We start from the raw sequence: 14,054 nt of genomic DNA, 5'->3' as shown, positions 1-14,054 counted from the left end.
TTATTTATTCATACTTATATTTCTCTCAGCTCGTGGATCAAACTCTGTTTCAAATATTGTTTCCTTTCCAAACAAAATATTTTTCTATAATCCACGTGGTAACTAATTTTTATGAAATCATAAAACTCAAGATAGCGCACAGTTTTGCTTGTGAGTGTATCTTTTATCTGCGACCGCGCAACTTCTTGTCTGCTGCTTAACATTTTTTCTATGAAACTACAATCTTTATTTGCTCACCTAAATGAGTCGCATAAGCATGGCACAATTTATGTATATACATACGTGCATATGTGTTTGTGTATGTAACACTGCATTTAACATTTACGCTGATCCTTCACTTTGCATTTACAGGCACAACGATTTAATTATACACTTTACCGCACACAACTCATGTAATACACAAATCAAATATGTTAAGCCCATTACTTTTTGGTTTAAAAAACGATTTCAATTAAATTTACTACGTTTTTATTGAAGAATTTGCAACACAAATTAGATTCACATTTTATTCAAGCCATGACAGAAACAAAACTAAAGCAACTGATGAAAAAATACGATGGAGAGCATAACGAAACACAAAACTCAAACTGCCTGCATGCACACATACAAATACGCTTTGCAGCTACACAGCTGTTCGGTTGGGGTGAGTGGAATTTATGGTTTCATTCCAACAGTGGTTGTGGTGTTACCAGAATGTACGAAGTTGAAAAATTGTTAAAATTGTTAAAAAAAAAAGGATTTTTTAAAACATTTATAATAAATCATAAATAAAAAAATATGGAATTCATATTGTGATTAACTGATCCATGAAATTTGAAATTGTAGGTATAAACTATTGTTTGCTTCTGGGATTTCTATACTAAATAGTTTTTCGACTTCCCGTTGTCGACTATTCGAATAGTACGAGTTCATCATTTTCTTATATTCATTGAAAAAAGTGAAACTCACGGAAAATGATGCGGAAACTTCTACAAATTTTATTGACAGGAAAAAGTCAAAGGCTGATTGGATTTCAAACAATTTTCATTTATTCAAATACTCTGTTGCGAGTACTATTCGAATAATCGCAATATAACGACTATTCGAATAGTCGCAATGTTATGACTACTCGAATAGTATTAATCGGTTAACATTCATACGAACGGTTACCAACCGGATATTCGAATAATTTTAAGAGCCCTAATTCAAACAAATGAAAATATGTTTGGGCTGAAAATTAAATTCGAATAATTTTGTAAAATACCAAAATTCTTCAAAAGTCTAAAGTCTTGAGAAAATATTTAAGAGAGAATTTGTTAGTAAAAATTAAAAATAATTATAAATAAAATAAAAAGAATCACGTTTTCTAGCAACACAATCTTCTAAATTAAATCAATTGTTGAACTTCAAATATTATACCGCTTTCTGTTTTTGACGCCTTATACTATGCATTCAAAAAATAAATAAATTAAAAAAAAAATAATAATAAATTCATATTAAATACTATTTAATTCTTGTCGTCTGCTTTCTGCTTTCTTTCACCGAGGTTTTTTAAAATCTTATTACCGTTAAACACATTGTCATAAAACACTAAGTATGTCAGAGTTTTACGTAAAATCAATCTGCAAGGGCTATTGTGGTATGTATGTATGAAATACGTTTTCAAAGAACTATAACTACTGTGGAGAACTGATAAGAGACACCGCAAGCCAACGGGTTATTAACCGTGCGGATATTTTTAAACAAGATTATGTATGGTTTGTCAAGGGATATCAAGTGTTTAATGTTTAAAATGTGTACTGAAGGTGTTCTACCACTGTGACAATTTCACAAAAACAGTTATTTGTTGTTGTTTTCTCTTATTAGTTACAGTGGAACTTCCATAACTCGAACTTCTATAACTCGAACTTTTGAAGTGGCAATAGAAGGCAACTTTCATACAAATTTCCTTCCATAAATCGAACTTTTCAACCAGGGCATAATACAAAATTTAAAATTTTACTATCGAGGCAGCATTATAAAAGAGTCCCTCTATATTGTACGGAGGCGAACAAAAAATATAATATTACACTTATGGATTGCAATGTCACATGATTTACATGTGACGAAGGCATAGGATACAGACGTCAAGAGCCAAACAATTGCAAACTGCAACAAACAAAATTCAAAATATACGTTTTATCGTATGTTCATAAAACTTTTTGCGAATTAAATAAATAAAACTGTGTATAAATCTATATTTTACTGATGTTAGAAAAATTATATTTTGTAATGAAAATTCTATAACTCGAAGTCTCACTAGCTTTTTAAGTTAAGTTTTTTTGTGGATTATGGTGATTCGAGTTAGAGAAGTTCCACTGTAGTTTATACTTTCAAAAATATTCTGTGAAATCGGCAAGGTTGTATCTTGAATAGTTTTTTTTATGGCAGCGTTCTAAAGAGCAACCGCACGCAGATATATGTAACTCAACGAGAAATTGACCGATCGACTCAAATTTGAACTGAGTATTCTTGAATATACTTATTTACTAAACAATGACCTACGATCTTTTTGATTGTTTGAAAATTGTCAATTTGCACTAAAAAACGACAAATTTTTACCAAAAAACGACACTTTTTTCCCAAACTACGCCATTTGGTTAATTTTGGATATTTTTCAAAAATCGTATATCATTGTATAGGATTCACCATGAACTTGAATAACCTTTTTGTTTTTTTTTTTGTTTCGGCCACTCATTCGGTCGGAATCATGTCAACAGTTGGGGAACGGTTTTTTTGGCACCTCCGAAGACAGCACTTAACTCCGTTATTTCTCAATATTCCTATTCAATCTTAAAATATAGCTGAAAATATAGCTTATTATGTTCAAAGAACTTCGAAACATTCGATTGATTACTTTCTTAAAAAAATGCATATAAATCGCCTTAAAGTAATCACAACACGTGGTAACCCTAAAACTTGGAAGATGTATGAGGAATCTAGCAATGTTTTTGTTTTGAAAATTCTCTTTCCAGCCTGATTTTAACTGCGTTCTATACGGCTTTCAGCAAAGATTTGTTTATATCAAATACAAAATTAAGGCAGGCTTCGGGTTTTTGCAGTCAATGCATTTGAGTTTGTCAACAATTGCTTTTCGTATGCCAAACATCATTGGTTTTTGTGTATATATGTAGATATGTAAAGTGCTTGCTTTGTTTTTCGTTTTATATATAATACATTTGTATATATGTATATACATTCATCTTGCCACTTGTTCGCAAAGCAAACGCCAACAACTACACTTTATAAGTCAAGTTACATGCCACATTCAGCTTCAACTGGGAACAGTTGATGTTAATTTTTATTGCAATTTTGCTTGCCTCCATAGTATCGTATGCGGGTATCCATAAAACGAATCGTAAATATAGTCGGATATACATTTTTTCGCAATATTTATTTAGTTATTCATGCTAATTTGCAACTATAAAATATCAATTCATTACTTCTACACATATGTAGATACTTTTGTCACAGTAAAGCGCAAACTGCTGCTGCTGCAATTTCCACGCCTCGGTGCATGCTTAAATTCTGCAAATTTATTTATTTTACTTAAATTGCAATGTTTGTTGTATCTACAACACTATGTATGTATGTACATATGTTTTGATGTGCAATTTTATTTCCACTGGCATATTGTTGCAATTTGTTCCAGATTTCGCAGTATTTCACAATATTTGTGCTGCATGTACAAATATATATTCGTATACATTTTATAATGAAATTAATGAAAATTTGCATGTATAGCTCCGTATTTGAGAATTTGCATGTAGAACTCCGTAAGTATGTGCCTTCACCTCATCCAAACACTGCAACTGGACATGCACGTGAGTACCGAGCAAGCATACCATACGATTTTTTGCAAATTGCAATATTTCCTGCATTTTGACACATTGCATTATTGCCTACACAATCACTTATTGTATGCATTTACAGTATGTACAACTGCTTTTCAGCTCTCGCTGAAAAAAAAATATTCGCCTGCACTTAGCCACTGTATGTATGTTTGTATATTTTTACACAACTCTCATTTGTTCTTGCCTTTGAATTGCATGCAACTTCCACACGATCTCCACAACACCAAAAATACACATTCTGCAACTTGAAACCGGTTTTGTCACAGAACAAGAAAACTTTTAAGATCGTTTCCTCTCCACTTGCAAGTACACACACACACACACTCTGCATTGAAAGTGAAATAAAATTGTGGTCATAAATTGTCTTTCAACCCTTCGCTTGCATTGCTTATACATGCCAATACTCCAAGCAAAATATTAGTAGTACCTACAATACAAAACACAACCAACAACAGTATGTTTGTATGTATTTAACTTAACAGTATTGCGTACATAAATAATAAACGATGTGCTAACAGCATTCGTGTCGCATTAGCCGCATCTTCGGCTTTACAGTCGTGCACAAACGAGCTGCACACGACAAAAAACGATTCATTACACACATACATATATACGTTTGTATGTATGCGTGCAAGTGCGCTTGTGTGTGTTTATATAATATATATGTATGTTCCTACATCGGTTACGTAACGTAAAAATCTGTACTAACATCTACTACTTTCGTTAACGTCGTTATGTAAATTGATTAAAAATTATTATGAATATCCCGTTATGTTGCTTTGTGCTAATGTTTCAACGCTTTTAATATAGTTTAGTATACATAGTAAGTACTTTGTTTCGCTACAACGCTCCATCTTCACGCAACGCAACGCAAAATAATATGTATGCAGCCAGTATGTACATTATGTATATGTATGTGTATGTATAGTTATTTCAGCTTTTCAACGCTGTTTTTGTGACATTCCACACAATTTTTTGTCTATAGTTTACTTCAGTTAGACACTTTCACACAGCATAAATTTACAAAAAAAAAAACATTCAATATGTTCTTAAAAATAAAATTTTATGAATATAGATTTGTACATTTTTAATATGTTCAGTTTATCAGCTTGCAAAAACTCAACTGGAAATCTAATAATGTAATAAGAAACTGTTCGCTGCACTGACATGTAGTATGTACCTTTTCCTGACACGCGAACGCTGCTAAACCGTACCGTACGAACATCAAAATGAAGAAATAATAAAAACGAAGGCAAAAGTAGTAAAGACTGAACTTTGTGGAACCACGTACCACATACAAGCTATATGTATGCACGAGCATGTATACATACACACCTATATAAATGCATATAAGAACAACGAAGCGCTAAATAGCATTTACACACAGTGTGCGCTAGTCAGTCGTTAGTTGGCAGCTGTGGAGTATAGACGTTCAGCGGCAGGCGCTACATTATTTTCGCACTAAAATACAAACATGCATATACAACCACACACACACACAGTTATTGAGTTTTTGCATGTCGACTTACAAAAAAAAATATGAGAGTACAACAAACAGGAAAGGTCACCGCAAATATTTTTTAGAACTGGAAACAAAGAACTGTGCAGCCAAATTTCGCTGTAGCAGCCAACAAAAAAAAAAGGAAATGAAAATAGAAAATACTAAATACTAAAATGCTTACGTAAGCAAAATGTAGTGGCGGTGTTGTTGTGGTATTCGCGAGAGACAAAACGTAATTATTATATGCTCAGGCCACGAGATAGAAGTATATACAATCTGTATGTTCTGCTGAACGAAGCTTGCAACAACAAAGTTGTGCTTAAAATTATTCTTTGTCACTGCCAAATACTTATAAAGTAGGCACAACAATAACGATTTGGATGCGTAATTACTAATCGCAACAAATCGTGTCTATATCACAAGCTACATAACTCTTCATTGACGTGATTAAATATACAAATTATATAGCTATCTATAAGGGCAATTATTCACACCAAGCGTTTAACAATTATCGCTGAATATGAGCGTTACACTAGAATAAAAGGTCAGCAGGGTGGTATTTGTCGTGTTTTAATAACGATATGCTAATTGATAAATTGTTGGTTTACTGAAAAAAAAATAAAATTGCGAATAGTCAACACAATTTAGAAAATCTAGGCATGTAGTCACATATTCACACCTATCAGCATAGAAACTGATTTGAGGTATTTCACAAACTATTAAGTACATAGTTATTCACAACACAGCAGCGGCATATTGTTGATCTTTTTTGCAATGTTTCTTAAAATTTGAAAGAAATTTTAAAAATTACTCGAATTTGTTTTATTAAGTTCCAAAAAAATTTAACTCATTATTGTTGCGACAAATGGAGATACCCCAACATCGATGTATGGTTTTAACATCCTGCTGCAGCTACTGTTGTTAGTCTCTATTTTAATTTTAGTAAAATATTTTGTTGCGATTTTGACTGTATTACCCGCACTGACTACGTGTACTGAGAAATATAATATCTGTACACCTCTATTATGTATAGAATAGAATAGAAACAATGAAGCATCTTCTGTGCACCTACCCTGCATTGTCAAGGCAACGACTTCGCTACTTGGGGGCCTCACAATATGAGAATCTGGAAGAGGTATCGAAAGTGAAGCCAAAATGCTTTTAAAATTCGCGTCAAGCGCAGACATCCTAAAGGATGACTACTCCTCGTGGACAACGTGACGGCACTCCATCTGGTATCGCAAAGGACCTAAATAGGTCTATGTGTGTCGTATTGGCCTACTACTTTAACCTAACATAACCTATTATGTATGACGTCTATTGTATAGTAGCTGGTCTATAGTAATTAAGCTGGGTACTAGTAATCAGGGTTGTTGTGAAAGACAGATGTATATAGTTGTCGAAATGCCAAACCCATACTGATTTTCGATGGTGTCTCAGAATTTGAATGGATTTTCACCTTTTCGAATATGTATAAGCAAAACTAATATTCGAATCAGTTGTGTCACTATCTTTTCATGGGATAAAACTAACAAATTATTAGATGAATTTTATTTCATTGGAAGGAAAATTAACGAATTTTTTATAAATATAGCAACTCTCCCACGATCTCAAGGAACATTCGTCAAGATCAGAATCGAATTCGGATTGCAACTCGTCTCATCATCCTGATCATTTTGATATATATAACCCTATATCTAACTCGTTTAGTTTTATGGCTTACAAACAACCGTTATGTGAACAAAACTATAAAACTCTCTTAGCAACGTTGTTGCGAGAGTATAAAAATCTACATATTTAAGTGTACATAAATATTATTTAGATTTTATGTAAGCACTTAATCAAATCTGACTTCAAATGTTTTGTGTTTTGTGAAACTCTTAAAATATTACGATTTTTTTTCGCTTTAATTCATCAATATGAGATTTTGCTTTTTTTATTTTGTTTTCATAAGAATCCCGTGTATTTTAATGGCAAATCGCAATAAACCACGACACCGAAAACGAGAGAACCAGCGTCATGCGAATAGAATACTTAATTTTGACAGCGTACTACAGCTTGAAGTTGGTTGCTGTGATAATGTGAGATGTGATAAATACGGAGATAGTATAGTATACATATGAATTTTAATTAAAATATATGTATAGATGTTTCGAATTCACTAAACACAAAAATTATCAACGAAATTTCTTAGAAAGCGCCATTTCTTTAAATCTATACTTAGAAATTAGAATTCATGACTGTTGGGGTCAGCGCAGATATTAGCTTTCAAATGAACGTCTATCAACAAATTGAGATAATGAATATAATTTATGTACATATATGTACATATAAATTGGCTAATATTGTTCAAACTTGAATTTTCTATTTTTTTTTTAATTATTTACGCGCACTTGGTTACAAAGAAATTCATTCACTTTACTTGCGAATTGTGACGGATCGGATCCTCTTATCTTTGCACATTATTTTTATGTACACATGCAAATATTTGTTTTATTATACACCGAATTGTATTACCACTGAATAATAAAAAAGTAAAGTTTTATAACTAATCTATATAACAGCATTTTATATTAAATTCGATATTTAAATTACATTTAACGAAACGATCATGTGGCAACACTTTTACCAAAGGCACTATTCAATTTCACACACATATTAACATATTAACAAGCAATAATAATATGCGAAATTTTAAAGACACAATATAATGCATTTAACTTAGCACCTGTTTAAAACACTTACGTGTATAGACACTTTATATTAAATAATCAAAATTCTATAAATAACTTCACTAAATGTATGAACATTCACTCTCACACGAACTAAACACCGAATGAACGAAGAAAAACACACCACACTACGCCACGGCAGAACATAAAATGAAAGGCACAAAAGCAAAATTGATAGATAGCGAATGGATTGTAAGTGGATGGTATTTTTTTCTTCTTAATATGGATGGGTGTGCCGTTTGTGAAAACGAATGTATAATTATTACAACTACAAAACGGACAATTAAGCAATTTAGGGAACACGAAAAGAACTCTACAGCACTACAGTTGGTGTGTAATGAACAATATGGTGCAGTGTGAAAAAGAGGGCAATGGAAAAAATATATGTATATTGGGTTTTTCGTATGTCAGTCTTATGTAGGGATGCAAACGATGTTTTTGAAACATCGATGTTTTCGTCAAATGTCTCGAATCTAAAAACATTGTTGCATCGATGTCACTTTCAACGATGTTTCATTTCGATGTTTTATATACAAATTTGACTTCATACTTTTTCGGGTATTAACTCGAAACCCTCTATTTGGATATGCTTTATTACATTGGAATTCGATTTTAGTAAAATACTGAGAATTCGTTAAGGGAGTGTGCGCTTGGACAATACTGTGGTTACTTGTATGATTTATTTATACAATTTAATTCTGGCGTATGCTACTGCCTTAGATCAGAGATTCAAATTACTGCTTTTTAAAGACGCTATAGCTAAAAGAAATACTTTTTTTTTCATAAAAAAAATCAAACAACGGAATCTTCGGATGAGTGTGAAACAGAATACACGTTTGATATTTGGAACCAGAATAAACATTTGGTCCACCAAAAGGTGAAATGTAAGCTGTCAAATTTATCTATAATTACAGGGACGGAAGGTTGAAGAGCAAGTGTATCTCGGCTGTTACCCCTACTAATCAGAAGCCAATAGAGTTTTGGTTGACATGGGTACTGTGTTTCCGGATTTGTATAGATAGGCTTATTAATATTTACACATTGTGGCCACTACAGTGCCGAGTAAACGACCGGCAACTATCACGCGGAAGTAAAATCGAAAAGAAATGACAGTGAAAAACCTTTCCATGTCGGTGCTTTGAAGTTCTGTTATTTATTGAGAAAAAAACTTTAACAGACATATAATGCTAAGTGAAATAAGAGGTATCAACTAAAGACGTACTACATTTCATTCATTCATGCTTCGGCTTCTTAAAATAAGTTCAAAAAGTTCAAAAATTCATCGATGTTTTAATGGCCGACGTTTTTGATTTCGATGGGTTTTGAAGAAGCATCGATACATCGAACCATCGATGTTTCATTTCACGATGTTTGCATCCCCAGTCTTTCTGATGCGTGCTAATGTCAGTTATGTAAGTGTGTGCAAGTCATTGTAAAGTCGATAAAAGCTGTCAAGGCAATTGTTTCGATGCGATTTTTATACAATAATATTTTTTATGAAATTCAGTGCCGAAAGATGCTACAGTGAACATGTGTGTTAAATCGTAAGACAATTCCAGCTTACATGAGATATCTTAATAAAACTTGGTACACACATCTCTAGACACTATAAGAGGGTAAATACATATAATTTTAAAATATGTTTTTTGTATGTATCTTCCAAACTACGTAAGATATATAAACCAAACATACTGGATACATATCTCTTTAGCATCCGTTTATCTTCTTCTTTACTGCCATAGAGACCGCTTATGCGTTTATAGTCGAGATAAAACCCGCGCCCAATTAATGTTTTCTTTTAAGTGTTTGGTGCCAATTGGTGATACCAAGTGCAGCCCGATCCTTTTTCACATGGTTTTCCTCTTCCTCTGCTTCCACCAGCGGATACTGCATCGAACACTTTCAAAGCTGGAGTGTTTTCTTCCATTCGGCCAACATAACCTAGGCATCGTTGGCTTTTTATTCGCAGAACTATGTCAATGTCATTGTATAACTCATAAAGCTCATCGTTCCATCGTCTGCGGTATTCGCCGTTGCCAATGTTCAAAGGACCATAAATTCGGAAATTGGATAATCTTGGATATACTGTAGTTTGGTGGTGAAAATTAGTGAAATCGGTTGAGGAAGTAAGTCAGTCAGTATGTGTAATGATAGCCCTTCCTTTCCTGTTTTATTACCATTTGTGACTTTCAACCCTTATTTAGTATACAGAAATATCAAAATCAGGTAATTGCTCAGGGTCAACTGCCAACAATATTTTTCGAGTTTTAGAGCTCTTACATATTAACAGCCCTATTCTGTGCACTTTACAAATTCAACAAATTTCTAATTTGTAAAAATTTGAAATTTATCAAGCATTTCGTATTCTGTGTCTAAAATAAAAAGCTTTTTTCTTTATAAGTTGTAAAGAAGTAAAATGCTCTTGACAAATAAAATATCTAGTTGTGAAAGTGAATTTGTAGCAATGGAGATATTTTACTTTTGTCGTTATTCTCTGTATTAGATACGATTACATCTTAGCAAATTTTTACCAATAATGAACAATGATTTCGTAGTCCCCAAGAAACTTTTCTGAAGCTAAATATAAATAGGAACTAAATCAAAATTGCATTCCAAATACTTTTAAATATATTATAAAGGACATATGTATATGAATTATATTACGTAGTATTTTATGGCTTTGCGGGGGAGCAAAAGACTAGGGGGGGATCTGGGATAGAAAAGCGAATAGCTTCTGCCTCATTTACGCGTGGCACTCCCTTTTTGGTTAGGGAGGCTAACGAGGCTCTGGCGACCGAGTAAAGGCGGTATAACCATATCATCTATATAGAGTAAATGGGGTTGTAAAACCAAACCAAATACTTTGAGGACGCTTCAGTCGATATCTCGACATCAGAATCGGATAGATAGGCTGATAACAGGTCAATCGTAAATCAAATTTATTAATGAAGCCACAATGAAGAAGGCTCGGTTGAAACAAACACTCATCCAAATAAAAGTTAAATTACTAACTATTTTGCAACAAATCTTGAAATGCATGTGAAAACGTACTTTATAGAATAATTCAAATAAATTTTTCAATTCAATTCAATATAATTGGACAGAAATCAGCTGTTTCTGTTTACATTGTTTTGTTTCCCACACGTGTGGGGAAAAGCTATGCGTACTCAAGCTTTTTATTTTATCAAAATTCTCACAGAATACCAAAAAATTTCTTACTTGATAAAAATTTGAAAAAATTTTCAATTTTTTTGTTATTTTGTCAAGTGCACAGAATAGGGCTGTAAATATATTTAAATAAAAATAAAATATGTACACTTCATAGTTTTTTATAAAATGAATGTTTCCAATAGAATAATTAACCTAAATTGATCTTCAAAAAGTGTATATGTTTCCTGATATTTAATCTATTTTATGTTTTACATTAGTTTTTCATGTATGAAAAGCGCTCAGAGGTTTGGTGCCGAAACACGACGAACCACTTCTTAGGAAGTCAATTTCTAATAATGGCCACTCGCGACAGGGGGGAAACTTTCGTATACCATCCAAGAATGATAGAAGACAAGATTAAGACAGACTGAAGCGTTCACGACCCACGAATGGGAATAGGCAACAGAAGAAATGTCAAATGAAAAACGGAAATGTGAAACATAGTGAACCAAATTGAATAATGTGCAGATAAAATATCACAATGAACGTAATTCTTAAAATCTTCATTTATAAAATAATCCAATATAATAATGCATATTTATAATTAAAATTATATGTTTTGTTACAAAAAGTTCGCCATTTTGCCAACTTTTTTGTTGGTTGGAAAAGTAAAAAAAATTCTTTATAGACGACTTTTTTGTACTATTGTTGTTTAATTCCGCCATTGCGGACTTCTTTTTCAAGTTAATACATTTTTCACTTAGAATTTTAAATAATAATTAAACACTAGCCTTGACTTCAGCTCTTTGTTTTGGTTTTATTGTTTTGTACCACCGTGCAATTTTGTTTTGCTCGCGTATTCGGGGTCGTGAAAGTTGTCACTCAACAGGAACTCAAAACCCAAAAAAGCTAGCTGTAAACGCCTGTCGTAATCTTGTATTCTATCATTTTTGATACCTTCCCACAATTTCAGTGTTAAAATGGGTAAAGTGATTCTCCAGATTAAGAATATATATAATTATTGCCGCCGGAACTTATAATTTTCGAAATATTCGAATTTTAAGTTGGAATTTTCTCGATATAAGTTAATTTTTCATTTATTTTATTATGCACTTATTATACACTAACACTTCATTACATTGTTTCTACATATTTATTTTATATCAATTATTTTAATGTTTGCTTTAAATAAGCATTTTATTTTTTACGCAATTCTCTTTTTATGCACAATAACAATTAGGTTCCATATATATACAGTGGAACTTCCATAACTCGAACTTCTATAACTCGAAGATCTTCATAATTCGAACTTTGGAATTGGCAATAGCGTTTAGAAACTAAATTTCATATAAATTTCCTTCCATGACTCATGACTTCTATAACTCAAAGTTCTCCATAACTAGAACTCTTGAAGTGGCAATAGAAGTCAAATTTCATACAAATTTCCTTCCATAAATCGAACTTTTCGACCAGGGTATAATACAAAATTTAATTTTTTACTATCGAGGCATAATTTTAAGAGTCCCTCTATATCGTACGGAGGCGAACAAAAAGTATGATATTGCACTTATGAATTGCATAAATCATGTAAGAAAGGCTTGGGATGCAGAGGTCAAGAGCCAAAAAATAGCAAACTGCAACCAACAAAATCACAAAATAGATGTTTTAATGTACGAACATAAAACTTTATGCGAAGTAATTAATTAAAATTGTATTTAAATCTATATATTCCAGCTTTTTGAAAAATTGTATGTTTTAATGAAAATTCTATAACTCGAAGTCTCACTAACCCGAAGTTTTTCAATGGATTATGGTGATTCGAGTTAGAGAAGTTCCACTGTAATTTTTAAAGCTAATGCAGAAAGACGTAGTACGCGAAAAACCGATCATACCCTATGCGACAGGCATCGACAAACCCCAATGGAACTGATGCACGGGAAAAGCTGTTTATGAAATACAAGTATATTAACTATATTTTAAGTCGAGTTAAAACTTTTAATTGCTTGAAATTGTCTGAAAACTTCAAAGCGCACATCACAATTGAAGAAAATACTCGGCTAGCAATTATGTAATTGCCACTTTTTTTTAATCCTTTAAAAGATTTTAACACTTATACATATAGAACACAATCAAAATTTTTTTAATGCATTGAACAACATGTAATTTATTAGTTTATAGTATATTAAATGGAGCACTGCCGTCTTACACTTTTCTAATCGCTTCAATAAATCTGAATTCAGCAGTTCTGGCAACACTCTTTCAAACTCGTTTTGCAACACCCACACTACGCGTACTTACATTTCACAAAATGGCAGCTGTAGCCTGCACCGCAACGAATGTAGAACTATTCACTATACACATATTAAATGATCACACCAAAATCACTTTCACTTAAATCAAATAGGCTCCAAATAATGTGTAATTAATTAGCAAATTGTTTTCGATAAATACAAGTTACGCACACCGAAAAATTATGTTTACCAAGAAAAACAGCCACACCGTACGAAGGCAAAACAGAAAATGAAAGAAAAGACGTAAGAGCAATACTTGTGGAACATTTGTATGTGGAATGTATTGACATACATATATATGTATGTATATGCATGGCTTGCTTGTGCGTGTTTGCGACGTTACGAAAAACGAGCCGAGCTGATTCGAATATAGAAGAAATATATGTACATATGTATGTATGTGTATATATATGTATATAATGCAAAACAAATGTGACAATGATAAAGCAGAGCCTCGAAAAATCATAAACTATTAATGTTCACGTCAAACGCAGGCATCCTAAACGAT

General features: G+C 32.4%; 1 protein-coding gene across 8 annotated transcripts in view; it reads right to left on the bottom strand.

Moving 5' to 3' along the window:
- Window positions 1-13,764, bottom strand: part of LOC105216238 (uncharacterized) — a 40,545-nt gene extending 26,781 nt beyond the window's left edge. The window contains exons 1-2 of one of the 8 annotated variants that reach the window (XM_054231208.1): window positions 6,675-8,356; window positions 5,053-6,393 (exon numbers count right to left, since the gene is read on the bottom strand). The gene's annotated coding sequence lies outside the window, so the exon portion shown is untranslated. Of the gene's footprint in view, window positions 1-237; window positions 1,210-4,703; window positions 5,030-5,052; window positions 8,357-13,553 lie in introns of those variants that run through there. The other 7 variants (XM_054231207.1, XM_054231210.1, XM_054231206.1 and 4 more) reach the window with 7 other exon arrangements.
- Between the last annotated feature and the right edge of the window lie 290 nt (window positions 13,765-14,054).

Source organism: Zeugodacus cucurbitae, chromosome 5, assembly GCF_028554725.1.
Source record: "Zeugodacus cucurbitae isolate PBARC_wt_2022May chromosome 5, idZeuCucr1.2, whole genome shotgun sequence".
Classification (NCBI taxonomy): Eukaryota; Metazoa; Arthropoda; class Insecta; order Diptera; family Tephritidae; genus Zeugodacus; species Zeugodacus cucurbitae.
The sequence above is the reverse complement of the archived record's forward strand: the minus strand, read 5'-3'. Positions and strand labels throughout refer to the sequence as shown.